Source organism: Balearica regulorum, chromosome Z, assembly GCF_011004875.1.
Source record: "Balearica regulorum gibbericeps isolate bBalReg1 chromosome Z, bBalReg1.pri, whole genome shotgun sequence".
NCBI classification, from domain to species: Eukaryota; Metazoa; Chordata; class Aves; order Gruiformes; family Gruidae; genus Balearica; species Balearica regulorum.
Window position 1 is genome coordinate 48,658,923 of NC_046220.1, and position 13,099 is coordinate 48,672,021.

Sequence of the window (13,099 nt, forward strand, 5' to 3'; positions counted from 1 at the left end):
CAATAAAAATGTTACATATTCTGCGTTGGCAAAATGATCCAGCTGCAACTACTGATGGTTCCAGCAAAATTTATCCCAGAGCTATGCACCACTAGCTCTCCCAGTAGCATAAACTTGTTCTGGTTCAGGCATGGCACACACTTACACTTCTCCCCACACAGTCAGGAATGTAAGCTGTTGAGGGAGGAAAGGTAAAAAACTCTCATCAGCATAAAGCTAATTCATGTAAACTGTCTGAAGGAGTCCTGAACCAGCAAAGTGAGTTCATACCAAATCATCACTCTGCCACGGTGCTTTTGACATGGAATTATGAGTCTTAAAACTGACTTGAGTATATTGTCAATACATGTCTTCAGTTACCCATTTATAAAACTAAGTAATAGTATTTCTCTCATCTCAGATTTTTTGTGGAAGAAACATATAGGCTGCGAGATGGTTCAATATTTTGAAGCCATGAACACAAATGTCCTCTACATATGTAAACATCACCATCAATCCTATCAAAGAGTTATTATATTCATGAGAAAAATGTGTTGGACTGCCACTTATGGCTCCAGATATTCTGCAGTTACCTCACTAACTCATATGATGTAAGCAGCATGAAGTGTTAGCATGGAATTCAATGCAGGGCAATCTACCAAAATGATAATTGCAGAAAATCAGATTGGAAGGAGCAATCTACTACCACAGCTAACGGTGACTCTTATCAGGCAGGTTTTTGTGTGTCTGTGCTGGATGCTGCTGTCCGACCCCAGTACACTTAGCTACCACCCTGGCAGTGTGAGGAGAAGAAAATTCTTAAAAGAAAGTTCTTAAAAATTCCTTTGTAAGAGTTCTGTAAGACAGGTCAGTCTTGTCGCTTGATGTGAAACCTAACATGAAACAGTCTATCTTAAATATCTGAAAAGAAATTTTGAGAAGCCCTAACAGTATTAGATTATTCTCCGTCATCTTCCAAATACTCGTATCACCACAAGGTAGTTAATGCTGCAGATTTTGAATACGTTAAGTGTCATCCACTCTAAAGATTCAGAGCTAGGCCAGATGGCACATCTGACTGCAGTGTATATGAGCCACTGTACTACTACTGGTGTGAAAAGCAGAAACTGAAGCATCAGGGGATGAGACCAGAAACTAATTTGCCAGAGATCTCTCTTGTAGCTCTGACCTAGGGAAGCCATCATCATTTAAGTGGTGTGACTATTGCACGTGGATTTGAGTAAACATACAATGCAGTTGCTATCATTTGTTATAAATACTGTGGCAGATAAAAAACAGTGAAGTAAGGACCTTGAACAAAGTGAAACAAAATGGAAGTAGCACGTTGAAATGGTATGTGATTTCTTTTCTTTAACACGCGCACACATACAATAGTTCCTTCTGCACCTGGAATTCAATGTGCATGAGTCAGTGTATCTGATATCAGTAATTACAGCTATAAATGCACAGCTATTACATACTCATCTTGTGTAGCTTGGGAGTAGTCTATTTTGCCAGGAATAAAGGTCCTGAGCAGATGCTAAGGGTTTGTAACCATTCTCGAGCAGAGAGCAGGCACAGCCACCTGTGCAGCCTTGGGTCGCACAGCAGGAGTACAGCCCCAGCACTCTGCTCCCTGAGAAGAGCTCAGGAGCCTGCAGAAGAGATGTTCCCTTGAGCACAGTAGTGCTGTGGATGAAGTCCTCCCAACCCACCATTTTCTTCAGCAGGAAATCTTTGCCTGTTTGTTCTCCAAGCTTCCTTTCCACATCATTCATCTACACTGAATTGTAGCCTTCCTCACCGTCCTCCTCCTCAATACCTCCGAGGAAGTACCTGATGTTGGGGGAATTAACAACTTGGATTTTTAGGTTTCTCAGCTTAGAGGTGCGCAGGCGGATGCTGCAGTAACAATTCTTATATGGTCATACGCGTCTCCTGGTGGCCATCTCAAAAGTAGTTTTATGTGAGAAGCAGTACCCAGAGTTCACATGCAATGAATGAGTGCAATCCTTGAGAAGCAAAGTGAGCGGCAAGGAACCGAGTACATGCCAGATCCTTGGGTCCAGGCTGACAGGCTTGGCCCTGCACAACTGGCAGAGTCCCTACTGCCAAAAACAGGCCAACATGTTCTGTCACACTTCAGTGCGCCACCATAGCCTTGCACACCAAAGCAGCGCATGGCCTTTCATGACCCCTGGCAGCCGTGTCCCCTGGGGAGCCAGGACCCCCAACCACCTGCCATCCACCTGCCTTGGGCCCCCATGGTACCCCAAAAAACTTCCTGCGCCGACAGTGCCCACAAACACAGGACAAGAAGTGGAAAGTGACGAGGGGGGGCAGCCAGGGCCACGGGGACGCCGGCCCGCGAGTGCCGTGGGAACGACACACTGGGCGCACACCGGGCAGCCCCAACTGCCTCGGCCCCCTGGGGCGGGCGGGAGGAGCCGGCCCGCGGGCGGGGCCTGGGCCGCGTCGCGTCGCGCCGCCCCGCCTCACGACGCCACACACCGGCACAAGAGGTGAGGGAACCGCGGCGCGGCCGTGAGCGCGGGCCGGGGGTGGCTGGGGCAGCAGCTCGGTTACCCGCTGCGACTTCGGGGGGCTTTGCCGGGCGCCGAAGGTGAGGCCTTCTGAGGGACCGGGGGCGCCTCACTAGAGGCCCTCACGGTCTAGCCGTGGGCACATACGTATGTGCAGTGCCTCTGTGTTTTCTTGCCGCCTTCTTCCCTCCCTGTGGGCTTGGGGGGGGGGGTGTCTCGCCGCGATGCGTGGGGAGCTTCGGCGCGTGCTGTCCGGTTTGGTGGGGATTTTTTTCTGATTTTATTTTTAGCGCTGTTTAGTTCCACGCCATGGAGGAGGTCTGTGGGGGAAGCCGGGCGGCGCGGGGCTGCGGGCTTAGCTGGGGGCGGTGGGCTCCCCGAGCTAGGCTCGGGCAGGTGCTGAGCCTGGCGCGGTTGGTCCCTGTCCGGCCGGGGGAGCCCCGCTTCCACCCGAGACCGTGACGGTTGCAGCCTGAAGGACTGGCAGAAAACGCGTCTCATTTCTGGGGTTTTCGTGTGTGTTTGTTTTGGGGAATTTTTCTGTGAACTTCCACGGACTTTCAAGTCTCTTAATTGTGGGATTGTAGTTTTTTAAGGAAAAACAAAACCAACAGCGTGTGAGGGAACTGTGAGGGGTAGGTTCCTGTATGCCTTAGGCTTTGGCTGTTCCAGGATTAAATTCAGCTGTGGCTGAAGGAGCTTATTCAGGTGCTCGCAGCCCATCCCCGTGGAGGTCCGACTGGGCGCCACAGGGCGACTCCTCGCTGCTGCCGGGGAGCCTCTGCAGAGCCGGGGTGCACTGACACCTTTCTGTCCGAGGTGGTGGTTTTGCTGAATAGCGTCCGACAGCAGGAAACTCTTTAAATAGTAAACTTACCTTTTAGTACCATAAATTGGCTTTCCTAAAGTAGCAGTATTTCCAATATACTGCTTAAGTGATCAGAGGTTGTGGTTGGGGTTTTTTGGTTGTTTTTTTCTGTTGTGGGTGGGGTTTTTTGCCCCTCCTTTTCTTTTCAATGCTGCTTCTTTAAAACAGAGCTCTGGTGCGTGCTGTTGCTTTAGGAAAACTTTGTGCGGATGTTATGTTAGCTCTCCCAAAGGAAATGTAAATATGCGTGTTTCATGTTGCTTCTAAAAGGATATTGCTTAAGGTGAAGAAACAGTGGTCTTGTTCCTTCTATTTTGTTAGAGAGTTATGTGTTTATGTAAATGTTTTGAGCTAACATTTGGATAACGTAAGGTGGAGGAGGGCTCAGATCAAAATTAAAACCACAGAAACTCATCTTAAAATGAGCCTAACATAAGGAGCATTGGCAGTTTGGGAATTAGTGAATGCATATTGCAGTACCCACAGGGTCTTTTATGTCTCAATGTAAATTTATAGGAAGTTTATCATGGTACAGGTGCTTTTTATTAAAGTCCATTAAATAGTCTCTCAAAATTATTTGATCTTCAAAGCAGAGAATATGCAGTCTGATGAATGCCTAATGTAGTTGTTACTCTGACTCTTTGAGAACGTAAAAAAACATAAATAATTTTTAATTTGTCACATCTCTTCTTCCACCCAGATACTTTCTCCCATCCTTAATGTATGTTTTGCCTTGTAGCCATCTCAAAATTGATTCATGACAACCAAAATTGAATACAAATATTTAAATCTGTTTTGCTTTTAAAGGTCAGTTTCTGCTAATTAATATATTGAGGGGAAAAAATAAAACATGATTGTAAAAATGATCCTTTTAACTCTTTTTGTTACTGCATTTCATATCTTTCCTGGATTCTTCCCTTCCCCTAATTAGATAAAACAGGGAGTAGAAAATAATGTTCTAAGTTTAGGAATTTATTCTTAAGCCATTAAAAACAGGAGGAGGTTTCTTTAACTGAGTTCAGTTAGTGCTAGTTTAGGGCTGTTTATAATCTTTAGTTATGTATTTAGGTCTTCTTGATATCAGGAGAATTGAAACACATGCCTAAAAATAAGCATGTGCTTACATGGTTTGCTGTTACAGTGTGTGTTTGTGGAATGGTGTTGACTTTTTCCAGTTTTGCTTCTTCTTTAGCCTGTGGGTAGCTAAGGGGTTTCTTTTTTTACTTTTGACATCAGCAGAATGGGCTAGAAACTGTTAAAAAAAAATGCATTCTCTGTTGCTCGCATAATGTAGTCCATATAGTGTTGAAAATGCGCTTACTGATTCTTGCAGCTCCATGTGTACAGTGTCTACTCTGTGTTTATGGTCTGTGTAACCAAGGTATGTTAAGGATGGGGCTACACTCTTTTCAGTGGTGCCCGGCGACAGGACAAGGGGCAACAGACACGAACTGGAACACAGGATGTTCTGTCTGAACGTGAGGGAAAAACTTCTTCACTGTGAGGGTGGCAGAACAGTGGAACAGGCTGCCCAGAGAGGTTGTGGAGTCTTCTTCTCTGGAGATATTCAAAACCCACCTGGAGGTGATCCTGTGCAGCCTGCTCTAGGTGATCCTGCTCTAGCAGGAGGGTTGGACTAGATGATCTCCAGAAGTCCCTTCTGACCCCTGCTATTCAGTGTTGGCATTATCAGCTACTTTAGGATAGAAGCTGGCAACAGCCTTTCCTTAAGACCTGGGCAGCTGTTCATAAGGCGCTGCTTCCCCTTCTCCTCCCTTCCCCCCTACCAGCTCCCACTTGTTTTTAAGGGAGGCTAAGAGTTGGCACACTTCTACGCAGTTCTCTGCACCCTGCAGGATATAGTGCTGTGCTAACAATTGCTGAGAGCCTACCTAAGTGTTTGTCTTCTACAATGATTGCAGAATGTATACTTGTTGGTGTTGCAGTGTGGTTACTTTGGTTACTGCTGGTAATTATATGGTGCAATAGTTGAAATTCATACAGTATGGAAGCTAAAAAGCAAACTTCAGTAATTGGGTGAAATAAAATGTGCACTTAGAAGCCTATAGGTGAGCAATTTGGTATATGCTGTAATGTTCAAAACTGCGTTGTTCAGAACTGAATAGCAAACTCTGCACAAGTTAAATGCAATTAAATGCTTTTCTAAATGAAGTCTAACTGACAGTGCTAGGTGGGGATTGGGAAGAGGGTCCTCATGCCTTCTCTGCCATCCAGTGTTAGATATAGCTTAGACCATTTTTCATTCTTTTAGGTTTGTGTTTGTTTCCATTTTATACTGTACCTGCTTGTTGTGGGCTTACACCACTGATACTCTGAATTTTATTTTCCCTAAATAGATCAAGTGTCTGATTTGTCATCGCACATTCCTGCTGTGGTTATGAGGTCATGCATCTTGTCTTATTCTTCAAGTTTGTACAGTCCAGAAAGAGCTTTTTCTTCTTATATGTGAGGAAGAAACTTCCAAGTCCTCCCTCAGTGAGCTGGAAATCCCATCTTTCACCTTCCCTCTTCATTCTCCAGTTGTGAACTAGAAAACCGTATCAGCCTGCTGCGAGGTACATATCTACCGTTTTACTGTTATTTCCTCCTTGCTGTAAATCTAGCTGTTTTATTTGTGGTCAGCAAAGTAGTTGTAGGGAAGTTGTAGGTGTTGCAAGTGCCTTGTATATTTTCACCATTGTCCCAGTGTGCTTGTGTTTTGGAGTTTGAAATACGAGATTTTCTAAAAACTAAAAGTAAGAGTAAGCTAACATTGGTTTCTTCAGTATGTCACAGCTATGATCTGCATCATAGTCAAGAAGTTAATTGTAAAATTTTGTGTGGTGCTGTGTGTGTGCATAGTCATAAGATGCTTCTGTCTAGTAATACAGGTGCTGGATGATGGCCATTGTATTATTTTTAATTGTGCTTATTTTTATTGCTAGCTCTTTTAGCTTGAGACTCCTGTCTTGTATGACTGCATGCTACCTGGCCAGCCCCTGTGTTTGGTATCTATTGCTTTTTATGTGACCCATGTTACTGCGGTATTTCAAATTCTACAGATCGTGATATACTTAGTAAAATATCTCTTTGAGGCCAGGGAACACCCGTATTACACACCCTGGAACTGAGACATAGAGGCTGAAAGATGCATCCAATGCTGTGTGTGAAGCGTGTGTCTGCAGGTCACGGCCCAGTGTTAGTAAGATGATTTTTATCCTCTTAGTGGAGACCAATTCACTGTGAATCAAAACTCATACCATGAAAAAAGTACCGGGGATCTGGAATCAGGTTCTGTGTGGCTCACTTTGTCTCAACAAACTTAGTGAGTTGGCAGTTTTCTGGCACATGAAGATATAAATTGGAAAGCCTAGCTTGGTGTCTTAAAAAATTGAATATCATACAGTACTAGAAATAGTGCTGTAATTTACAAATGCAGTTGTTAAATCTTGTTCACAACTTCAGAAACACAGCTGTGCCATTTGAACTGGAGGAAGCTGCTAGCATTTAAGTTTATAGCTTGATGAGCAGTGTGCTGTTTAATGGGATGTTGCCTTCATCACCAAAGTTGACTTAAAAATACTACAACTGTTATGGCTGTTTGCCGCTTTTTTGACTGTAGTTGCACAGTTGTTGGCAAGACTTTAATTAAATATTGGATCACTGAACTGGTCCAGGTTAAAAATAACTTTGCAAGATCAAAAATTGTCTGTAGGGCAGCTATTTTTCAACTGACGTTTTAACTAGTGCAGTTTGCTGGTATGGCCATTTGTGGGTTTGTGCTGTGGGGGTGTGTAAATGGCAGTGGAGAAGCAGAAAGAGAAGTGGAATTAGTAGAGTGGAGGCCTGTTAGCAGCTTTTGCTCTGAAGAAAATAGTATGTGCAGTTGCTGTTTGCTTTCCTGTAATCTAGTCAAGAGGGGGAAACTTGTTGCTTGTTTGCAACAGCTGTTTCCCCCCACCCTGTCCTCAGTCTTCATTGTAGTCCAAATCTTACTTTCTGTGCCCGTCAGGGTTTTTTTTTCCTCTTGTTGCCGTGAGCTATAGCAAAGCCTGTGGGCAGTCCTGTGTCTGCACAGGGAGTGAACAAGCTGAATTCTCTTTGGGTTGTTCTGTACCCAGAACTTCCCGTCCTTCTCTATCTGGGAAAGTAATTTGCTTTTTTCTCCTGCTGAGTTTGTTTTCATGAGAAGTTCTTGGCCTGGGTACCAGTGTGAGTCAGCTAAATGCCAGAGGATACATCCATGCAGCTAAATGATGGCTTGATTGTAGCAGGGGTTTGTCTGTCACTCTCCAGGTCCCAGGAGCAGCTGGAGGAACAAGGAGGTACCAAGGGTGGCAAGCTGATGGGAGCTGCAGGTCTGTACTGGGGCTGGTAGCCTGTGCTGGCGCCTGTCCTGTGTTAGTTTGCTGCTCTTGCTGACTGGTGTGTGTAGAAAGGTTTCCCTGTGCTGGAATGGCATTCCCATTTAGTTATATAAACTCTTGGAAAGTGTCCTGCCATTAGCCACAAGACCGTGATAGCCAATGAGCGTTTCCTTTTGGATTCATTACAAACTGTTGTTTCTTCCCCAAATCTAAGGTTAATTTTTTTTTCAGTTCATGAAGAGGATTAACTGCATGAGATAGCAAACCAGTTTGAGACATGCTGATTACTTATGATTTTTGAGGCAATAGTAGGGTCACAGGCTGTGTGTCAAATGTTGGATGTTTGGTGTTTTTTTTGGGGGGGGGGGGTGGAGAGTAGCTTACTAAAGGTATCTGCTGGTCTCTGAGTAATCTGTAATCTGTTGCTTTACAAAATTTGGGAAATGTGTATTCTTTGTTTGCTTTTTTTCCCCCCAGCAAACTCAGTTGTTGGTACACCATCCTAAGGAGTCAAGACCCAGAGAAATGGGGAGCAGCCAAGTTTTTATTTGGGTAATGTAAAATCCATTGCAGTCGCCCCTGTTGCCTACCTCAAATTAGAAGATTAATGAAAATACTTCTTGTGGGTCAAGATAGCAGTCTTCATGGTTATGTACCTTCCCTAACCCAAGCTGTGAAGTTCTAGGATTATTAGAAAGGAGTTCAGAAATACATAACTGTTACAGGAAGGCCATGAATGAAAATCTTCAGAGGATGATTGAACTAAATGGAAAGATTCTGGGATTCCCTGGATACTCCTAAGAACTTTCTGCCTTGAAAGGTTCTGCAGATGTTCTTTCCTTTTGTACCTAATTAGACTCTCAGTTTTATTGTGTCAAGGCTTTTTGCCTGAGACTAACGCAGTGTTTTTATGAGACCATGCCTAGGTTTACAGTGTGGCAGTTAGCACTGCTGCATGACAGATGTGCCTATGCAGTGCTATGTGTTTGGCTTGTCTGCTAATCACTGATGACCGTAACTTTTTTTAACCTCAGAAAAGAACTAAAACAATCTCAGATAAGAGCACTGAACTATATTTTTCAGTAGCGCTATCCAAGTTTTTTGGATCACTTTATTTAAAGTTACTTCAGGGTCAAGTTTGACATTCAGAGCTCTAGTAAGGGATGTGTCATGGACCTTTGTCTTTAGTGTGTGCTTCTCTTGTTCTAATGCCTTACAGATTTGAAAGGGCTTGTGTACTGATTTGTCTGAATACACAAATATTTTTGTATGCATAATTCTAAAAAAATATTGCTAAGGCAATAGCTGTTCGGCCTTTTCTCTCTAATGCGTCTGCTGACCATATTAGGAAAAGTTTATCTGAGGATGGAGGGGTGAGAATTTACCTTCTTGGCTGATGGAGAGGTTGCTATACAGTGTAGTCTTCTGGCTTATGAGTCAAGGTAAAGATTACTGTACCTTACCTTCTTCATACTGCAAAGCATAATCAGCAGATCCACACCTGCAGGTGCTGACTAGGATCTCCTCTGTTTTTCTTTGTGATATATTTTATGTGAGTCTCTTCAGAGAGCAGAAGGGGTGGTCCTGATTTGTGTGGTGTGGAGATTGCCTCTTACCCGGCTCCTGGTCACCAGGCTGCAGAGAGATAAAGTGATATTTCTGTGGCTCTGAGTGGTCTTATATAAAATCCCTCAGAGAGCTCTGGATAAGTAGTCTGGAAAGAAAAAGGCATGTGTGGCTTACCTTGCATGGAGAAGCACACCCTTAAGTCAAACTTAAGGTCAAACAGGTTCTGCCAAAACTGGTGTCTTTGCTTGAATTTGAGTGATACAGAAGTCAGTATGGATAATGGTATAAAGTGTGGTGCAGTGCATGAAGGCAGGCACACACAAGCCTTTGAGGGATTGGTACTGTAGTCCCTTATTTCCCCACTCAACCTTGCACACACTTTGAGGAAAAGAAACTTTCACATTCAGAGTGGTAGCAGAAGGTCCTGGGAGAGAAGAGATGTCCCACCAAATTCAGTCATGTTGTTCAACGCAGAAACAAAGGAAATATTATGAAGAGGTTTTTGGCTAGGAAACAGAAAATGTTTTCATGGGAGTCCACAGCTTCTGGTTTTGTTTCTAATACAAACATGATGATGTAACGAGTCATCTCATTAAATAATGATACTTGTACATTTCGTGTTATCAGGTTTTGTTTACAATATAAACATTTTGCCAGCTATTCACACATCACTATAGGAGGACACTAAAGCATTGCAAATGGAAAGAACATTCTTATGTATTTCTGAGTGGCAACAGAAATCTAAATTGGAACCTTACTTTGCTTCAAGGCTTTGCCAGTCTTTACACTAGGAATAGCTTGAAACTACTAGGAATGTGGATGAGTAAGGATCATCACCTTTTTCCTCTGGCTGTTAGACTTCTACTGAAATGTGTGGTGGTGATCCTGTACGGAGGCGTGGTGTTGCTGGGACTACTTTAATCTTCAGTCATGTCAATATGATTCTTAGCATATGCAGAAAGCAGGCATGACATTGTCAAAGAGGCAGTTTGACATCTCATTTCTACGCAGAAGAACACATGTAGAATATTTATTACTTGATGTGCAAATAATGGAACTCAAGTATGAGATATTAAAAGTACCTAAAATTAAAACACAAATACCTGTGTAATTTTAAGATACCTTTTAAAATTCTATTGTAACTAGATGAAACAATGAATTTAGAAAGAAGTTTTGGTGATACTGATTCTGAGAAGGAAGAGTTTCAGACCTCTTCAATAATCTATAGTAATTCAGAAGGACCTTTTAAATGGCAATGTGAATGGCAAGTTGCTTTTGTTTCATTTATGTAGGAATACTTGCTAAAATGTTCACTGTTTAACTAACATTTCATTTATTTGTTTTTAAATACAGTTTTTCGGAACCAGGACTAGAGAATGAGTAGCTTATAACCATAAATACTTAGGTTAAGATGGTTCACATGCTGCTTCCTATCTGAAATGTGTTCTTAAGGATGTCTTATTCAAAGTCTTGTGCTTCAGTGTTTGAAAAAAGAAATGCCAACAGTAGGAGTGTCCTACTTGTTAGGCCTCAAAACTTTAAGTCTTGGAGTATTGTAAACTGTCATCTTTGCTCCATCACAAGCTCTCTGGAGTTATGTAGAACACAGGCAACTAATTTTGACCTATCTGTAGAGAAATATTTTAATTGTCTGCATATTCAGTGTACTGCGCTGTTCTGATGCAAAATAGCAAGAAACGTACCAGTGCCTAGCTAGACTGGATGTTTTGTAAGGCTATCCCATGCCTTTGTTTAGGGTCTACAGGGTTGCTTCGCTTAAGGTTACTGTTGTGCTAGAAAACATAGCAGGTTTTGTTGTGTGTTATATACCTAGGTGTGACTTTTGTCATATGCTTTGCATACACTTACATTGGAGTCTGAAGTGTTAATGCAGACAAACCCCACCTAGGACTGTCTTTGTTATTTGACTACCTTTTTGTAGCAGAGTAGCAAAACCAGAGGTGTTGAGCAGCGAATGAATACTTTGAGTCATTTACAGCCTATACAGACTGCAGTGAAGGCAGTGTTTCCCTCATTTATGTCTCCTTACCTCAGCAGACTGGTTGTTATTGTTATGTGAACACAGGTCTTCCTCTTGTGCTTTAATTAGCCAAGAGTGAGCATACAAAGCTTCAGGATAAAAGAAGAAATACATTTGGAAGAGCTCTTCAGAGTTACTGGTTCTCAAATTGAGATTATTGCCTTCTGTGAGCAGCTGAACTGATCAGTTAATTTCTTTCCACCAGCAATCCAGTAAGTCATTAAACTAATTATTCCACTGCTAATTTGTACTCTCACTTTTTTCCTTTTCTATATAGGCTTAGTTGTAAAGGGTTGTCTGTAACATGCACTTGTCTCACTCTTAGTTTTAAAAGATACTATGCTTGCTGTGGGAAGGCTGATTATGTTGTAAGATAAATGTACCTTGCAACACAAAGGAATTTATCTCTGTTTCAGCAATGTACATTAACAGTATTTTTTTACTATATGAATAGTTAAAAATGTTGTTTAGAAAGGAAAAAAGAGCCATAGTCTGCTCTGTCTCTGGGGGCTCCAGTTTCTAGATTTAGCTGGATTTCTTTGGGATCTGAACTCCATTGTACTAAAGCCCAAACAGAGCATGTCTTGCGTGTTACAGACCTCTGAGTTTATTCTGACAAGTCTTTTCAATGTTTGAAAAGCTTCTTTGTGCTTCATATGCTTTATGTCACAGAGGTGGCAGGAACTCTGCAGGGCAGAAAATGCATCTGAAGATTGACATGTCAAGCTGACTGTCAGAGAGCAGTACTCTCTTTACCTTAGTTTCTCCAGAGGCAAAGTTGTGTAAAGGATCCCTACAGTAGTTGTATACTGCAGAACTCGTCTTTGAACCTGCTTGAGAAAGATCACTGTAATTTAAGAACATTGTGGTCAGACTTGTGACTTTGCAGCCCCAAAGCATTTGTGCATCATAGGAGTATCCTACCTCATATTTTGGTGCTTGAATTTGTTTACCTGTGATGTAAGAATGATAATTTTTTAACAGCTGTTTGACCTTGTGGAGGTCAATCATTAACTAGTAAGCAGCCATGAACATCTGCACAATTACTAAGTGCAGTTACCTTTAGCACTTGCCTTGACTCCTCCCAGTTTGTGCATACACATTGCAGAGAGTACCTGTCATTCAGAATTGCCCTTTGCATCTCACCACTTAAATCATGGTTTCAAGTTTGGTATGAAGTGATGATCTGCGACTGCAAAATGTTGAAACCTAATCAAGACCCTTTCATGCAGTCACATTGTTCATTTTCCCTTTGTTAATTTACTGCACAGGCTTCTCATCCACAGCTTCTCCGTCTGACGTATGTAGGAGCTGAAGTGGTGAGATCTGAGTTTGGGTGTTCTTTGGGCAAGCAAGAGAAGCCCCTGCTAGGATTAAGTGTGTGCCCTGATGCAAAGATTGGCCGGGTAGAAGCCTTGTTCCACAGCTCTTCCATACTTGCCCACACTTCTTTCATGTGGGCAAAAACCCCTCTGGCCCTTATTAGCAGTCTTCCCAATGTCAGCCTTGCTGGTGCCCTAAATCAGCTGTGTGGCACGGTGGTCTGGGCAGATGTGCCCCGGTTCACAGCTGGCAGAGGGAGACAATGCAGTGTTGATGCATGTCTATGATAGCAAGATGTGCATCTGGGGTACATGTAACATTATGATAAAGAACTGATGCACCTACATAATCTCTGGCTGGTTTGGCTCTATGTTTAACTCATAAATGAATTGTGAAAGTCACCTGTGTT

At 42.8% G+C, this 13,099-nt stretch overlaps 1 protein-coding gene across 3 annotated transcripts in view; it reads left to right on the plus strand.

Moving 5' to 3' along the window:
- The first annotated feature begins 2,467 nt into the window (after window positions 1–2,467).
- The window catches only part of PIP5K1B (phosphatidylinositol-4-phosphate 5-kinase type 1 beta), a 117,069-nt gene continuing 106,437 nt past the window's right edge, over window positions 2,468–13,099 (plus strand). For 2 of the 3 annotated variants that reach the window (XM_075739246.1, XM_075739249.1), the window contains exons 1-2: window positions 2,511–2,602; window positions 5,748–5,966. The gene's annotated coding sequence lies outside the window, so the exon portion shown is untranslated. The other variant, XM_075739247.1, reaches the window with a different exon arrangement.